Source organism: Homarus americanus, unplaced genomic scaffold, assembly GCF_018991925.1.
Source record: "Homarus americanus isolate GMGI-L3 unplaced genomic scaffold, GMGI_Hamer_2.0 scaffold6317, whole genome shotgun sequence".
Taxonomy (NCBI): domain Eukaryota; kingdom Metazoa; phylum Arthropoda; class Malacostraca; order Decapoda; family Nephropidae; genus Homarus; species Homarus americanus.
In genome coordinates, this window is record NW_024730668.1 from 17,486,741 (window position 1) to 17,499,721 (window position 12,981).

Consider the following 12,981-nt stretch of genomic DNA (forward strand, 5'->3'; position numbering starts at 1 on the left):
TCACCAGAGGTCACTTGGAGTCACCAGGTGTCACTGGTCACAGAGATCAATAGGACTCACCAGGTGTCACTAAGGGTCACCAGAGATCACTAGGAGTCACCAGGTGTCACTAAGGGTCACCAGAGATCAATAGGACTCACCAGGTGTCACTAGGTCACCAAAGATCAATAGGAGTCACCTGGTGTCACTAGGGGTCACCAGATCAATAGGGAGTCACCAGGTGTCACTAGGGGTCACCAGAGATCACTAGGAGTCACTCAGGTGTCTTGGGTACCAGAGATCAATAGGACTCACCAGGTGTCACTATACCAGAGATCACTAGGAGTCACCAGGCACTAGGCCCAAAGATCAATAGGAGTCACCAGGTGTCACTAGGGGTCACCAGAGATCAAGAGCCCAGGTTAGGTCACAGAGGATCACTAAGAGTCACTAGGGGTCACTGGAGATCAATAGGACTCACCAGGTGTCACTAGGGGTCACCAGAGATCACTAGGAGTTACCAGGTGTCTCTAGGGGTCACCAGAGATCACTAGGAGTCACCAGGTGCCACTAGGGGTTACCAGAGATCACTAGGAGTCATCAGGTGTCACTAGGGGTCACCAGGAGTCATCAGGGTCTGTGTGTCACCACAACTCGTGAACGGGTTTGCGGATTTGCATATGACAAGGATCACATAAGAACATAAGAAAATAAGGAGTCTGCAATAGGCCGGTTGGCCTGTGCATGGCAGCTCTTGTCGAGGGTTATAACCACTCTATCGTCCATGAATCTATTTACCCCCCTTCAAAACTTTCCAGCGTTCCAGCATTTACTACAACGTTGCTAAGCTTGTTCCACTCATGTGCCACTCTATATGTGAACCAGTTCTTTCCTATCCCCCTCCTAACCCTAAACTTTTCCAACTTAAATCCCTTGTTATGAGTCCTATCCTGCTCGGATATTATAAGAACTTTATCTATATCTCCTCTATTGATTCGTTTCACCCACTTAAATACTTCTATCATATCTCCCCGCATTCTTCGTCTTTCTAGGGAATGCAAGTTTAGTTTTTCTTGATATGGAAGGTTTCTAAGTCCCGGAATCATTTTCGTCATTCTTCGCTGCAGCGACTCCAGTGAATTGATATCCATTCTATAATAAGGGCACCAAAACTGAACATTATAATCGAGGTGCGTCCTGACTAGCGCAAGATATAATCGCAATATGACCTCCTCACTCTTATTACTTACACTTCTAGATATAAAACCTCATACTCTGTTTGCCTTATTTGGAACATTAACGCACTGTTTTCTAGGCCAAAGGTCCGGGCTTACAAGTACCTCTAAGTCTCTTTCACAAGTCGACTTCTCTAAGTTGATGTTGTTAAGGCTGTATACATTGACAGTATTTGTTCTTCCAATTTTAAGTACATGATAATTTGTTTCTGCAAATCACTCCAAAATTCACCAAATGTTGCCATGGTGACGGTTCACACAATGATAAAGGTTTCCAGGGTTAAAGAAAACGATGACAAGTGACAGTCTACAGCCGTGACTACATTAATTTACTGTATGTATACATACTATAAGAGCATCACTAGATCGATATTTTCCTGCTATGGTACGGGTCGCGGGCAGGGTCGACCACCTAGCAGTAGGAAAAGTGAGTGTCACTGTCTTAGTTCAGTACATGAGTAAATAAACACCAGCACAGGTCCTTCACACCGGTGGCCTTTGAGCTGCCTTGGCGAATGTAGGACGTTTGGCCCATGGCCCACGATCCCCGGACGTTTGAGCCATGGGCCACGATCCCCGGACGTTTGGGCCACGGTGGTTAGAACGTTTGGGCCATAGGCCATGAATTCCGGACGTTTGGGCCATAGGCCACGACTTCCGAACGTTTGGGCCATGGGTCAAAGTAATATCAATAACATAATAATGATATATTTGAAATATCACAGTTTATTTGAAAACCTAACCTAACCAAACCTAACCTAACCTAACCCCCAGGTGACGTTAAGGTGTTTTATCATCAGGTGAAATAAGCTGGGGGCTAATCTTCAGGTGATCCTTGTCTCCGGATATTTTAACATGAACTTGAACTACTGTAAGGGGTTTATTATTATTATTATTATTGTTGTTATTATTATTATTATTATTGAACCAAACACAGATCGCCATGCTCACATACGTGTGGACTTTATCTGATTATTGAGGGTTATTGTTTACATAGAATATTGCACCCAGATATTTACCTCCCTACCCTTCCATACCCTCCACCTCCCCTACCCTTCCACTCCACCACCTCCACACTCCCCTACCCTTCCCTGCCACCTCCACCTCCCCTACCTTCCCTTACCCCCACCAGCTACGGGAACAACAGGTGTAGGGCCACAGAAACAGACAGACGAACAGACACCCCTCCGTCCCTGGGTGACAAGTAAAGCCCAACACGCGCCAGACTGGTGATTTTTATATGTATGGGGAGACTGGGGGGGGGGAGTGACGATGTGATTTTGGGGGGGTGAGGTGTGATAAAGTTACAAAGTTACTCTCTCTCTCTCTCTCTCTCTCTCTCTCTCTCTCTCTCTCTCTCTCTCTCTCTCTCTCTCTCTCTCTCTCTCTCTCCCTCTCCTCGCTCGCTAGATAACGTCAGCCAGGGGTGTCCAGGAAGTTATACATCTTCTCTCATGGTGTGTGTGTGTGTGTGTGTGTGTGTGTGTGTGTGTGTGTGTGTGTGTGTGTGTGTGTGTGTGTGTGTGTGTGTGTGTGTGTGTGTGTGTGTGACAGGTAATGCGTTATGGTGATTCCCCACCACCAACACCACCGCAACAATAATATTAACCTAACCTAATCATCCAGAGATTTGTGTTGTATACCTAATACCTAATATAAGGAACATAATTAGGTTTGGTTAGGTTAGATTAAGTGACGCTAGGATGGTTAGGTCAAATCAGGTCAAGTTAGGTTAGGTTAGGTTACTTAATATTGAGGTAATTGCTGGGGGCTAATGTTGAGGTGGTCCTAAAACCGTTTTTCCTGCCTAAACTTCCTTAGTTCAGGGTTGAGTTTGTGACATTGTTGGTGACTAATGGTAGTTTCTTGGCAGTGATTAGTGGTCGCATACCTTCTTCTTCTTCTTTCTTCTTCTTCTTTCTTCTTCTTCTTTCTTCTTCAACACTTCAGCAGGTGGTTGGGGTGACCATGAGTCACCAACTGGCCCAGATGGTGAGTCTTGACCCCTCCTCAACCTTCTAGCCCTCTTACTCCTCTCCCATGACCCTACCTCCTCCCCATGACCCTACCTCCTCCTCCAACCACCCCTCTCCTCCTCCATAACCACCCCCTTCCCCATAACCACCCCCTCCTCCCCCTCATGACTCTTCTTCTACTAGAAGGGGTGCTCAATAAATGATGCGCAAATGTAATCTTTTCTCCATTCCACCGCTTCTTTTACATTTATTCTCCATCCCTTTCGTTCCTCCTCTCCTCCTCCCTTTTTTCTATCCTTCCGTCCCTTCTCCATTCCATCCTTTCTTTCCCTCCTCCATGCACTCCCTCTCTCCCCCCGAGGGTGAGGGCAGCACCTGGCCAGCCCTCGAGTGGGGGAGCAATATGCTGCACTTGGGCGCCACGTAGTGCTGAAGGGAGTCGAGGGAGGTGGGGAGGGGGGTGCAATGGGGCTTTGGGGTAGTTGAAGGTGTCGACGGAAGTGCAGACTGTCTTTAGGAGGGGTTAGGAGCATGAAGGGTGACCCGTCTCTCTCTTTTCCTTCTTCCATTCCTCGTCTCCCTCTCTTCCTCCTGTTTCACTTTCTTCTCTCCTTCCATTTTCCTTTTCTCCACTTCACCCCTTCTTCCCCTTCACATTTTTTCCTCCTCTTATCTCTCTCTCTCTCTCTCTCTTCTCTCTCCTGCACCTTCTCCTTCCACCACCTTCTCCCTGCCCCCTCCTTTTACCTCCCTTTCCCCCCATCTCCTCCCTCGACCCCCAGTAATGAAACTACTAAACAGCCACATTAGTTCAGCTACTTGGTGGCCCCCTCCCCCTCAGTGACCTCTCTTGACCTCTCTCCAGCCTCTCACACCAGCCTGTGGACCTCCCCCCCCTCCACTCACCTTCCAGCTCCAGATTCATTCCCTCCATCTCTTCACCCCCACTCCCACCTCTACACTGACCTTCACCTCTCCCCTAGTGTTCTCCTCCCTCACCCCAGTGTCTCCTCCCACCCCTCACTCTAGTGTCTCCTCCCCACCCTCACCTCTAGTGCTGCCTCCTCCCTCACCCTAGCGTCTCCTCTTCTCTCCCCTCACCCTAGTGTCTCCTCCTTTACCCTAGTGTCTCCTCCCTCCCTCACCCCTAGTGTCTCCTCCTCCCCTAGTGTCTCCCCCCCACCCTCACTCTAGTGCTCCCTCCCCTCCCCCCACCCTAGTGCCTCCTCCTTCACCCCAGCGTCTCCTCTTCCCCACCCCAGTGTCTCCTCCTTTCCCTTACCCTAGGTCTCCTCCTCCCCTCACCCCAGTGTCTCCTCCTCCCCTAGTGTCTCCTCCCCACCCCTCTCACTCCTAGTGTCTCCTCCCCTCCCCTCCCTAGTGTCTCCTCCCTCCCCTAGTATCTCCTCCCCACCCCTCCTCTAGTGTCTCTCCCCTCCCTTCACCCCTAGCGTCTCCTCTTCTCCCCTCACCTAGTGCCTCTCTCACCCTGTGTCTCCTCCTTTCCCTTACCTAGTGTCTCCTCCTCCCTCGCCCTAATGTCTCCTCCCCTCTCCTCCCCTAGTGTCTCCTCCTCCCATCACCCTAGCGTCTCCTCTCCCCTCACCTAATGTCTCCTCCTCTCACCCCTGTTTCCTCCTCCCACCTAGTGTCTTCTCCCCTCCCTCCCCACTAGTGTCTCTTCCTTCCCCTCACCCTAGTGTCTCCTCCTCCCCTCACCCTAGTGTCTCCCATCCCCTCACCCTAGTGTCTCCTCCCTCCCCTCCCCTCACCCTAGAGTCTCCTCCCCCTCACCCTAGTGTCTCATCCCTACTAGCGTCTCCTCTCCCTCACAGTGTCTCCTCCCCTCCCCTCACCTAGTGTCTGCTCCTCCCTCACCCCTAGTGTCTCCTCCCCCTCCCCTAGTGTTTCTCCCTCCTCACCCCTATGTCTCCTCCCTCCCCTCCCCTGAGTCTCCTCCCCTCACCCTAGTGTCTCCTCCCTCCCCTCACCTGGTGTCTGCTCCCTCCCCTCACCCTAGTGTCTCCTCCCTCCCCAGTGTTTCCTCCTCCCCTCACCTAGTGTCTCCTCCCTCCCTCCCCTCACCCTGTGTCTCCTCCCTCCCTCCCCTCACCTGCTAGAGTCTCCTCCCCTCACCCCTAGTGTTTCTCCCCTCCCCTCACTCTTCTCCTCCTCACCTAGTCTCTCCCCTCCCCCTAGTGTTTCCTCCCCTCCCCTCACCTAGTGTCTCCTCCTCCCCCTCACCCTTGTTTCTCCTCCCCTCCTCCCCCTCCTCTAGTGTCTCTCCTCCCTCCCCTCCCTCACACAGTCTCTCCCTCACCCTGTTGTCTCTCCTCCCCTCACCCTAGAGTCTCCTCCCCTCACCCTGTCCTCCCTTCCCTCACCTAGTGTCTGCTCCTCCCCTCACCTAGTGTCTCCTCCCCTCCCTAGTGTTTCCTCCTCCCTCACCCCTAGTGTCTCCTCCCCTCACCCCTGATGTCTCCCTCCCCTCTAGTGTTTCCTCCTCCTCACTGTGTGTCTCCTCCTCCCCTCTGTTTCTCCTCCTCCCCTCCCTCCTCTAGTGTCTCCTCCCCTCCCCTACACCTCACCCTCAGTCTCCTCCCCTCACCCTAAGTGTGTCCTCCCCTCCCCTACCCTAGAGTCTCCTCCCTCACCCTAGTGTCTCCTCCCCTCCCCTAGTGTCTGTCCCCTCCCCTCCCCTGGTGTCTCCTCCTCCCCTCACCCTAATGTCTCCTCCCCTCCCTCCCTCACCTAGTGTCTCCTCCCTCCCCTGCCTAAGTCTCCTCCCCCTCACCTAGTGTCTCCTCCCTCCCCTCCCCTGGTGTCTGCTCCCTCCCTCCCTAGTGTCTCCTCCCTCTCTTCACCCTTTGTTCCTCCTCTCCCCTCCTAGGTGTCTCCTCCCCCTCCCCCTCACCCTAGTGTCTCCTCCCCTCCCTCCCTCCCTAGAGTCTCTCCTCACCTATGTCTCCTCCCCTCCCCTCACCTAGAAGTCTCTCCCCTCACCCCGTGTCTCCCTCCCCTCACCCTGGTTCCTCCTCCCCTCCTCCCCTCACTCTAGTGTCTCCTCTCTCACCTAAGTCTCCTCCCCCCCTAATGTCCTCCCCTCCCCTCCCTCCCCCCTCCTCTAGTGTCTCCTCCCCTCACCCTAGTGTCTCCTCCCCTCCCACCCTGGTGTCTGCTCCCCTCCCCTCACCCTGTGTCTCCTCCCCTCCCCTAGTGTTTCCTCCTCCCTCCCCTGTGTCTCCTCCTCTCCCCTCACCTAGTGTCTCCTCCTCCCCTCCCTCCCTAGTGTCTCCTCCCTCCCTCCCCTCACCCTAGGTCTCCTCCCCTCACCCTAGTGTCTCCTCCCTCCCCTCACCCTAGTCTCCTCCCCTCACCTAGTGTCTCCTCCCCTCCCCTGTTCCTCCCTCCCCTCCCCTCCTCTAGTGTCTCCTCCTCCCCTCCTCCCTAAGTCTCCTCCCCTCACCCTATGTCCTCCTCCCCTCCCCTCCCCTCACCCTAGTGTCTCCTCCCCCCTGTGTTTCCTCCCTCCCCTCACCCCTAGTGTCTCCTCCTCTCCCCTCACCCCTAGTGTCTCCTCCCCTCCCTCCCCTCACCTAAGTGTCTCCTCCCCTCCCTCCCCTCCTCCGTCCTCCTCCCCTCACCCCTAGTGTCTCCTCCCCTCCCCTCCCACCCCTGAGGTCTCCTCCCCTCCTAGTGTCTCCTCCCCTCCCCTCACCCTAGTGTCTCCTCCCCTCCCCTCCCTACTCTAGTGTGCTCCTCCCTCCCCTCCCCTCACCAGGTCCTCCCCTCACCCTAGTGTCTCTCTCCCCTCCCCTCCCCTCACTCGGTCTCCTCCCCTCCCCTAGGCCTCCCCTCACCTGAGTGTCTGCTCCCCTCCCCTCACCCTAGTGTCTCCTCCCCTCCCCCTAGTGTTTCCTCCTCCCCCTCACCCCTAGTGTCTCCTCCTCTCCCCTCACCCTAGTGTCTCCTCCCCTCCCCTCCCCTCACCCCTAGTGTCTCCTCCCCTCCCTCCCCCCTCACCCCTAGAGTCTCCTCCCCTCACCTAGTGTCTCCTCCCCTCCCCTCACCCTAGAGTCTCCTCCCCTCACCTAGTGTCTCCTCCCCCTCACCCTAGTGTCTCCTCCCTCCCCTCCCCTCCTCTAGTGTCTCCTCCCTCCCCTACCCCTCACCCTAGAGTCTCCTCCCCTCACCCTAGTGTCTCCTCCCTCCCCTCCCCCCTCACTCTAGTGTCTCCTCCCTCACCCTAGTGTCTCCTCCCTCACCTGGTCTCCTCCCCTCCCTCACCCTAGTGTCTCCTCCCTCACCTAGTGTCTCCTCCCCTCACCCCTAGTGTCTCCTCCCCTCCTCCCTCTCCCCTCCTCTAGTGTCTCCCCTCCCCTCCCCTAGAGTCTCCTCCCCTCTAGTGTCTCCTCCCCTCCCTCCTTCTCTCCCCACCTTAGTGTCTCCTCCCTCACCCTGATGTCTCCTCCCTCCCTCCCCTGAGTCTCCTCCCCTCACCCTAGTGTCTCCTCCCCTCCCCTCACCCTAGTGTCTCCTCCCTCCCCTCTCCCTCCTGTGTCCTCCTCCCCTCACCCCACAGAGTCTCCTCCCTCACCTAGTGTCTCCTCCCTCCCCTCTCCCCTCACTCTAGTGTCTCCTCCCCTCACCTAGTGTCTCCTCCCCTCACCCTAGTGTCTCTCCCCTCCCCTCACCCTGTGTCTCCTCCCCTCACCTACTGTCTCCTCCCTCCCCTCCCCTCCCTCCTCTAGTGTCTCCTCACCTAAGTCTCCTCCCCTCACCCGTGTCTCCTCCCCTACTCCCATCTCCTCCCCTCACCTTAGTGTCTCCTCCCCTCACCTAGTGTCTCCTCCCCTCACCCTTGTGTCTCCTCCCCTCCCCTCCCTTGTGTCTCCCTTCACTAACATTTCACGCTGTGACCTCCCTCCTCCTTAACCAGGCTGCCCCTCATGACCTCTCTTGGCCCTCTTGTCCCCTCACGCGCCCCTCTGTCTCCTTTGGTGACAGGTGTGCTGCTCTCTCTCTCTCTCTCTCTCTCTCTCTCTCTCTCTCTCTCTCTCTCTCTCTCTCCTTTCTTCCACTTCTTCCCTCCTTCATTCTTCCCTCCCCAACCTTCCCTCTCCCCAACCTTCTCCTTCCTACTTCCGTCTCCCCTCACCCTCCAGCCAGTGTGGGTGTGGGGTGGTGTGAGAGTGAATGGGCGAGAGGTGATGGGAGAAGTGAGAATGGATGAAGGGGAAGTGAGATGGGGAGGTGATGGGAGTGGGTGAGGGGAGGAGGTGAAGGAAGTGGATGAGGGAGGAGGTGAGGGGAATAGGTGACGGGGGGAGGTGAGGGATGACAGGGGCCTCAGAGTGTCACCCAAGTCATATATTACCACAACACCTGACGTCAAGACCTCATTAAAACACCTGATCAAACTAAACACACACACACAAAGTATGATATATATATATATATATATATATATATATATATATATATATATATATATATATATATATATATATATATATATATATATATATATATATATATATATATAAGAACATAACAACCCGCATGATGTAAATAAAATACACTGAGAGCACAGTATGATACAAGTATACTAATTGGAAGGTATGATTGTGTATGTTAAGAGGGTCTGGTATATTTATAATGCTTAGAGGCTAATAGTCCTCCACTTAACTACTCCTCCATGTTGTCACTTATGGTAAAAACTGGAGTGGTTCTGTGACTTTGTTTGTAAATATAACTAATGTGTGTGTGTGTGTGTATGTGTGTGTGTGTGTGTGTGTGTGTATGTGTGTGTGTGTGTGTGTGTGTGTGGTGTTGGGTTGTGTGTGTGTGTGTGTGTGTGTGTGTGTGTGTGTGTGTGTGTGTGTGTGTGTGTGTGTGTGTGTGTGTGTGTGTGTGTGTGTGTGTGTGTGTGATGAGAGAAATTAATCCACAATTTTTAAAGGGCAACTAGTAAACAAAGAGACGCGTCGACATTACGAGTATTTATATATTGTTGTTTGTTGTGTTTGTTTGTTGTTTGTTTCTGTGGTTGTTGATCTGTTATATTTGGTTAAATTGTTATTGTTGTTGTTTCATTGTTTTATAATAACAACAACAACAAGAACACAACATCACACTTACTAAATTAATCTCTAATGTCCGCCCCCCTTCCTCACCCCCAAAAAATAATAGGTCAAGAAAAATGAGTGTTAATGAAGAGAAGGAGTGTACACAGCCGGGGAGAGGTTGAAGGTCAGTCTGGGTCAGTCAACGTGACCTCTCCACACCACCTAATTATCCCCTCTTGAGACAAAGGGGATGAGGGGAGAGGTCAGGTGGAAGGGTGAGGTTGAAAGAGTTCAGGTGAGGTAAAGTGTGAATTCTGAGGTTGGAAGAGGACCTCCTTCCTCTCACATCTCTTCCCTCTTCCCTCTCCACCCTTCCGTTGACACGCCCTCTCCCTTCATTCTCTCCTTGTTTTCCCTGAATGCAGGACGTTTGGACCATGGGCCACAAACCCTGGACTTTGGGGCCTAACCTAACCTAACCAACCAAAAATTCATAACTGCTGGATATAGTTGTAGTTATGGTTGTCGACGGCCTTGGGGAGGAACAGCCTCGCCCTAACACCACTAACAAGACTTATTATTTAAAGGATTGAAAAAATTTGTGGTCATGGGACTGCACCACAATTATCGACCGTCCTTTCGCAGAGATAATATTTTGAAGGTAAGGTGACACCCCTATCTGAGTGGCGGGGCGGGGCAATGAGGTGGGGCGGGGTGGTGAGGCGGGGTGGGACGGGGCGGGGCGTGGCGTGGCGTGTAGGGAAGGGGGAATATGGGCAGCCCGTTTACACCCAACCCCTATGGCTCATATATCCATCCAACCTATGTTTGAAGGTATCCAGCGTATTCGAGTTAATGACGATGTTTGGTAACTTGTTCCACTCATCCACTACTCTGCTACCAAACCAGTGTTTACCTATTTCACGCCGAAATCTGAATTTGTCTAATTTAAAACCATTGTTACGAGTTCGCTCCTCGTTGGATAGTTTGAATACCTTTGTTATATTATCTTTGTTTAGCCCTGATTTCCATTTATACACCTCGAGAGAGTGCAAATTAAGATGCTTTAACCTGTCTCTGTACTTATGGTTCTTAATGCCCGGGATTAGTCTTGTCATTCTCCTCTGAATTCTTTCTTGGGATTCTATATCCATTCTGTAGTACGGTGACCAAAACTGCACCGTGTAATCCAAGTGAGGTCTTACAAGCTCAAGATATAGTTTTGGGATAACCTCACTAGTCTTGTAACTAGCACTCCTTTGTATTAACCCAAGTACTTTGTTGGCCTTGTTTCGAATAAATATGCATTGTTGTCTTTGTTTAAAATTCCTACTTATAATTACTCCTAAATCTTTCTCACAGTCAGATTTCTCTATAACAACGTTGTTCATCTAATATGTGGTTACTCCGTTTACATCTGCTAGACTAGACTAAATACTTTACATCTGTCCACATTAAATTTCATCTGCCATTTTTCAGACCAAGCGATTTTTTTTAGATCTTCCTGTAGTTTTGCGGAGTCCTCGTCAGATTTAATTACACGCCCTATTTTAGTGTCGTCAGCAAATTTACTTCAGTTACTGCCTACGCCTATATTTATGTCGTTTACGTATATAATAACTAGTAATGGTCCAAGCACTGAGCCTTGGGGTACTCCAGTAGTAACGTTACCCCAGTCTGATTTTGTACCATTAAAGCTGACTCTTTGTTTCCTGTCCTGTAACCACGCCCTAATCCATTTTAGAACAACTCCTCCAATTCCATGAGCCTCCCTCCACTTTACGTATTAGTCTTTCGTGGGGGACTCTGTCAAAGGCTTTACTAAAGTCGAGGTAAACCATACCATAATCGTGTCTGTCATCCACCGATTCGAAAACAGTTGAAAATAATGATAATAGATTTGTCAGACATAGCGCCCACTTGTGAAGCCATGTTGAGAATCATTGATCAATTTGTGCTTCTCCAGGTGATTTCGAATTGTGATTGAAATTATTGCATCCAGTACTTTGCCTACAATTGATGTTAAACTAATTGGACGGTAGTTAGAGGATAGTGATCTATCTCTCTTCTTGAAAATCGGTATCACATTCTCTATCCTTCAGGATTCTGGTACTACACCCGTTTTTAATGACATGTTAAACAAGTTTGCTAAGGTCTTCCTTACATTCTTTTAATACTCTGGCATATATCTCACCGGGACCTGGTGACTTATCAGGCTTTAGTTTGTCTTTGTTTACCAACATCGTTACTAGTCACTACTAACCCGCTTAATCTATTCTCTTGACTATCTCTGTAGATAGTCGGTGCCTCGGGTATGTTGGGCAGAAGACGATATAGGGGAAACTAGATAAAAGGTGAAACATACATACATACAATAGACAATAGACAATGATAGATGGCACGCTAGACAGAGATAGACAGCACGATAGGCAGACCTAGACGACACGATATATACAAAGATACAGTGATAGGCAGAGGTAGAAGACACGATAGACAGAGATAGACAGCACGATAGATAGCAAGAAGGAAGACCCATAACTACGTCAATATATTAGGCGCTTTTTGCTTCAAGAAGAGGGCGGCGGTCTTGGCCACCAGGAAGCCTTAGTGGTCGGGGGAGGTGGAGGAAGGTGAAAGAAAGGGGCATGAGAAACAAGGAAAGAGGATGAGGGGGGGTGGGCAAGAGGGAAAAAAGGAAAGGAAAAAGAAGAGGGTAAAGGGGAAGGAAGAGGGGAGGGGAAGAAAAGGGAATGAAGGAGGAGGGAGGGGGTAAAGAGAAAAGGAAAGGGAAACAATGGAGGAGGTGGAGGAGACAGAGGTAAGAGGGGAAGGAAGAAAGGGAGAGAAATGAGGAAAAGGGAAGGGCGATAAGGAGATAATAAGACGAGACGAATGAGGTAGTGTGAGGTGAGAGGGAGGGGAGGGTAGTGGTTGGTGGATTAAGTATTAGCAGGGTTGGAAAGGTTAAGTGTGTGTGTGTGTCCAGTTTTTATCTGTCACCACGAGTACATACATACACTCGTTCATACATACATATACTCGTTCATATATACATACATACACTCGTTCATACATACATACATCATCATTCATTTATGTCCATGAACATAGTCACCAGTTCATCCATCAGTTTATCCAGTCACCAGTCTCTTGTAACACCTGTAGTGATTGTTAATGAGTTTACCTGTCCAGTCACCAATCTATAACACCTGTAATAACTGTTTATATCTCTCCCTGGCAGCTTGGTGCGTGACAGAGCCCTGGTGACTGCTGCCGCTGGTGAGTACAGTACATTAGTTTAGTGTTGAGTATGATTAGGTTAGGTTAGGTTAGCTTAGGTTAGGTTAGGTCAGGTTAGGTTAGGTTAGGTTAGGTCAGGTCAGGTTAGGTTAGGTTTGGTCAGGTTAGGTTAGGTTAGGTCAGGTTAGGTTAGGTTAGGTCAGGTCAGGTTAGGTTAGGTTAGGTTTGGTCAGGTTAGGTTAGATTAGGTTAGGTTAGGTTAGGTTAGGTTAGGTCAGGTCAGGTTAGATTAGGTTAGGTTATGTATTGGTGCTGATGAATAAAATTTGTTGGATAAACTTTTAGATACAGAGACAAAGATAGAAGTTTACTTAGAGGCGACATAATGAATAATTATAGGGTAGAGTATTTAGTGTATGTCTGTGCAACAATATGAATAACAGCTTTAATCTGGTAATTACACACACACACACACACACACAC

The 12,981-nt window shown here is 50.4% G+C and overlaps 1 long non-coding RNA gene across 1 annotated transcript in view; it reads left to right on the plus strand.

Moving 5' to 3' along the window:
• LOC121867140 overlaps positions 1–12,539 on the plus strand; it is a 113,093-nt gene extending 100,554 nt beyond the window's left edge. The window contains exon 3 of the long non-coding RNA XR_006089089.1: positions 12,500–12,539. This is a non-coding gene — a long non-coding RNA (uncharacterized LOC121867140). The remainder of the gene's footprint in view (positions 1–12,499) is intronic.
• The last annotated feature ends 442 nt before the right edge of the window (positions 12,540–12,981 follow it).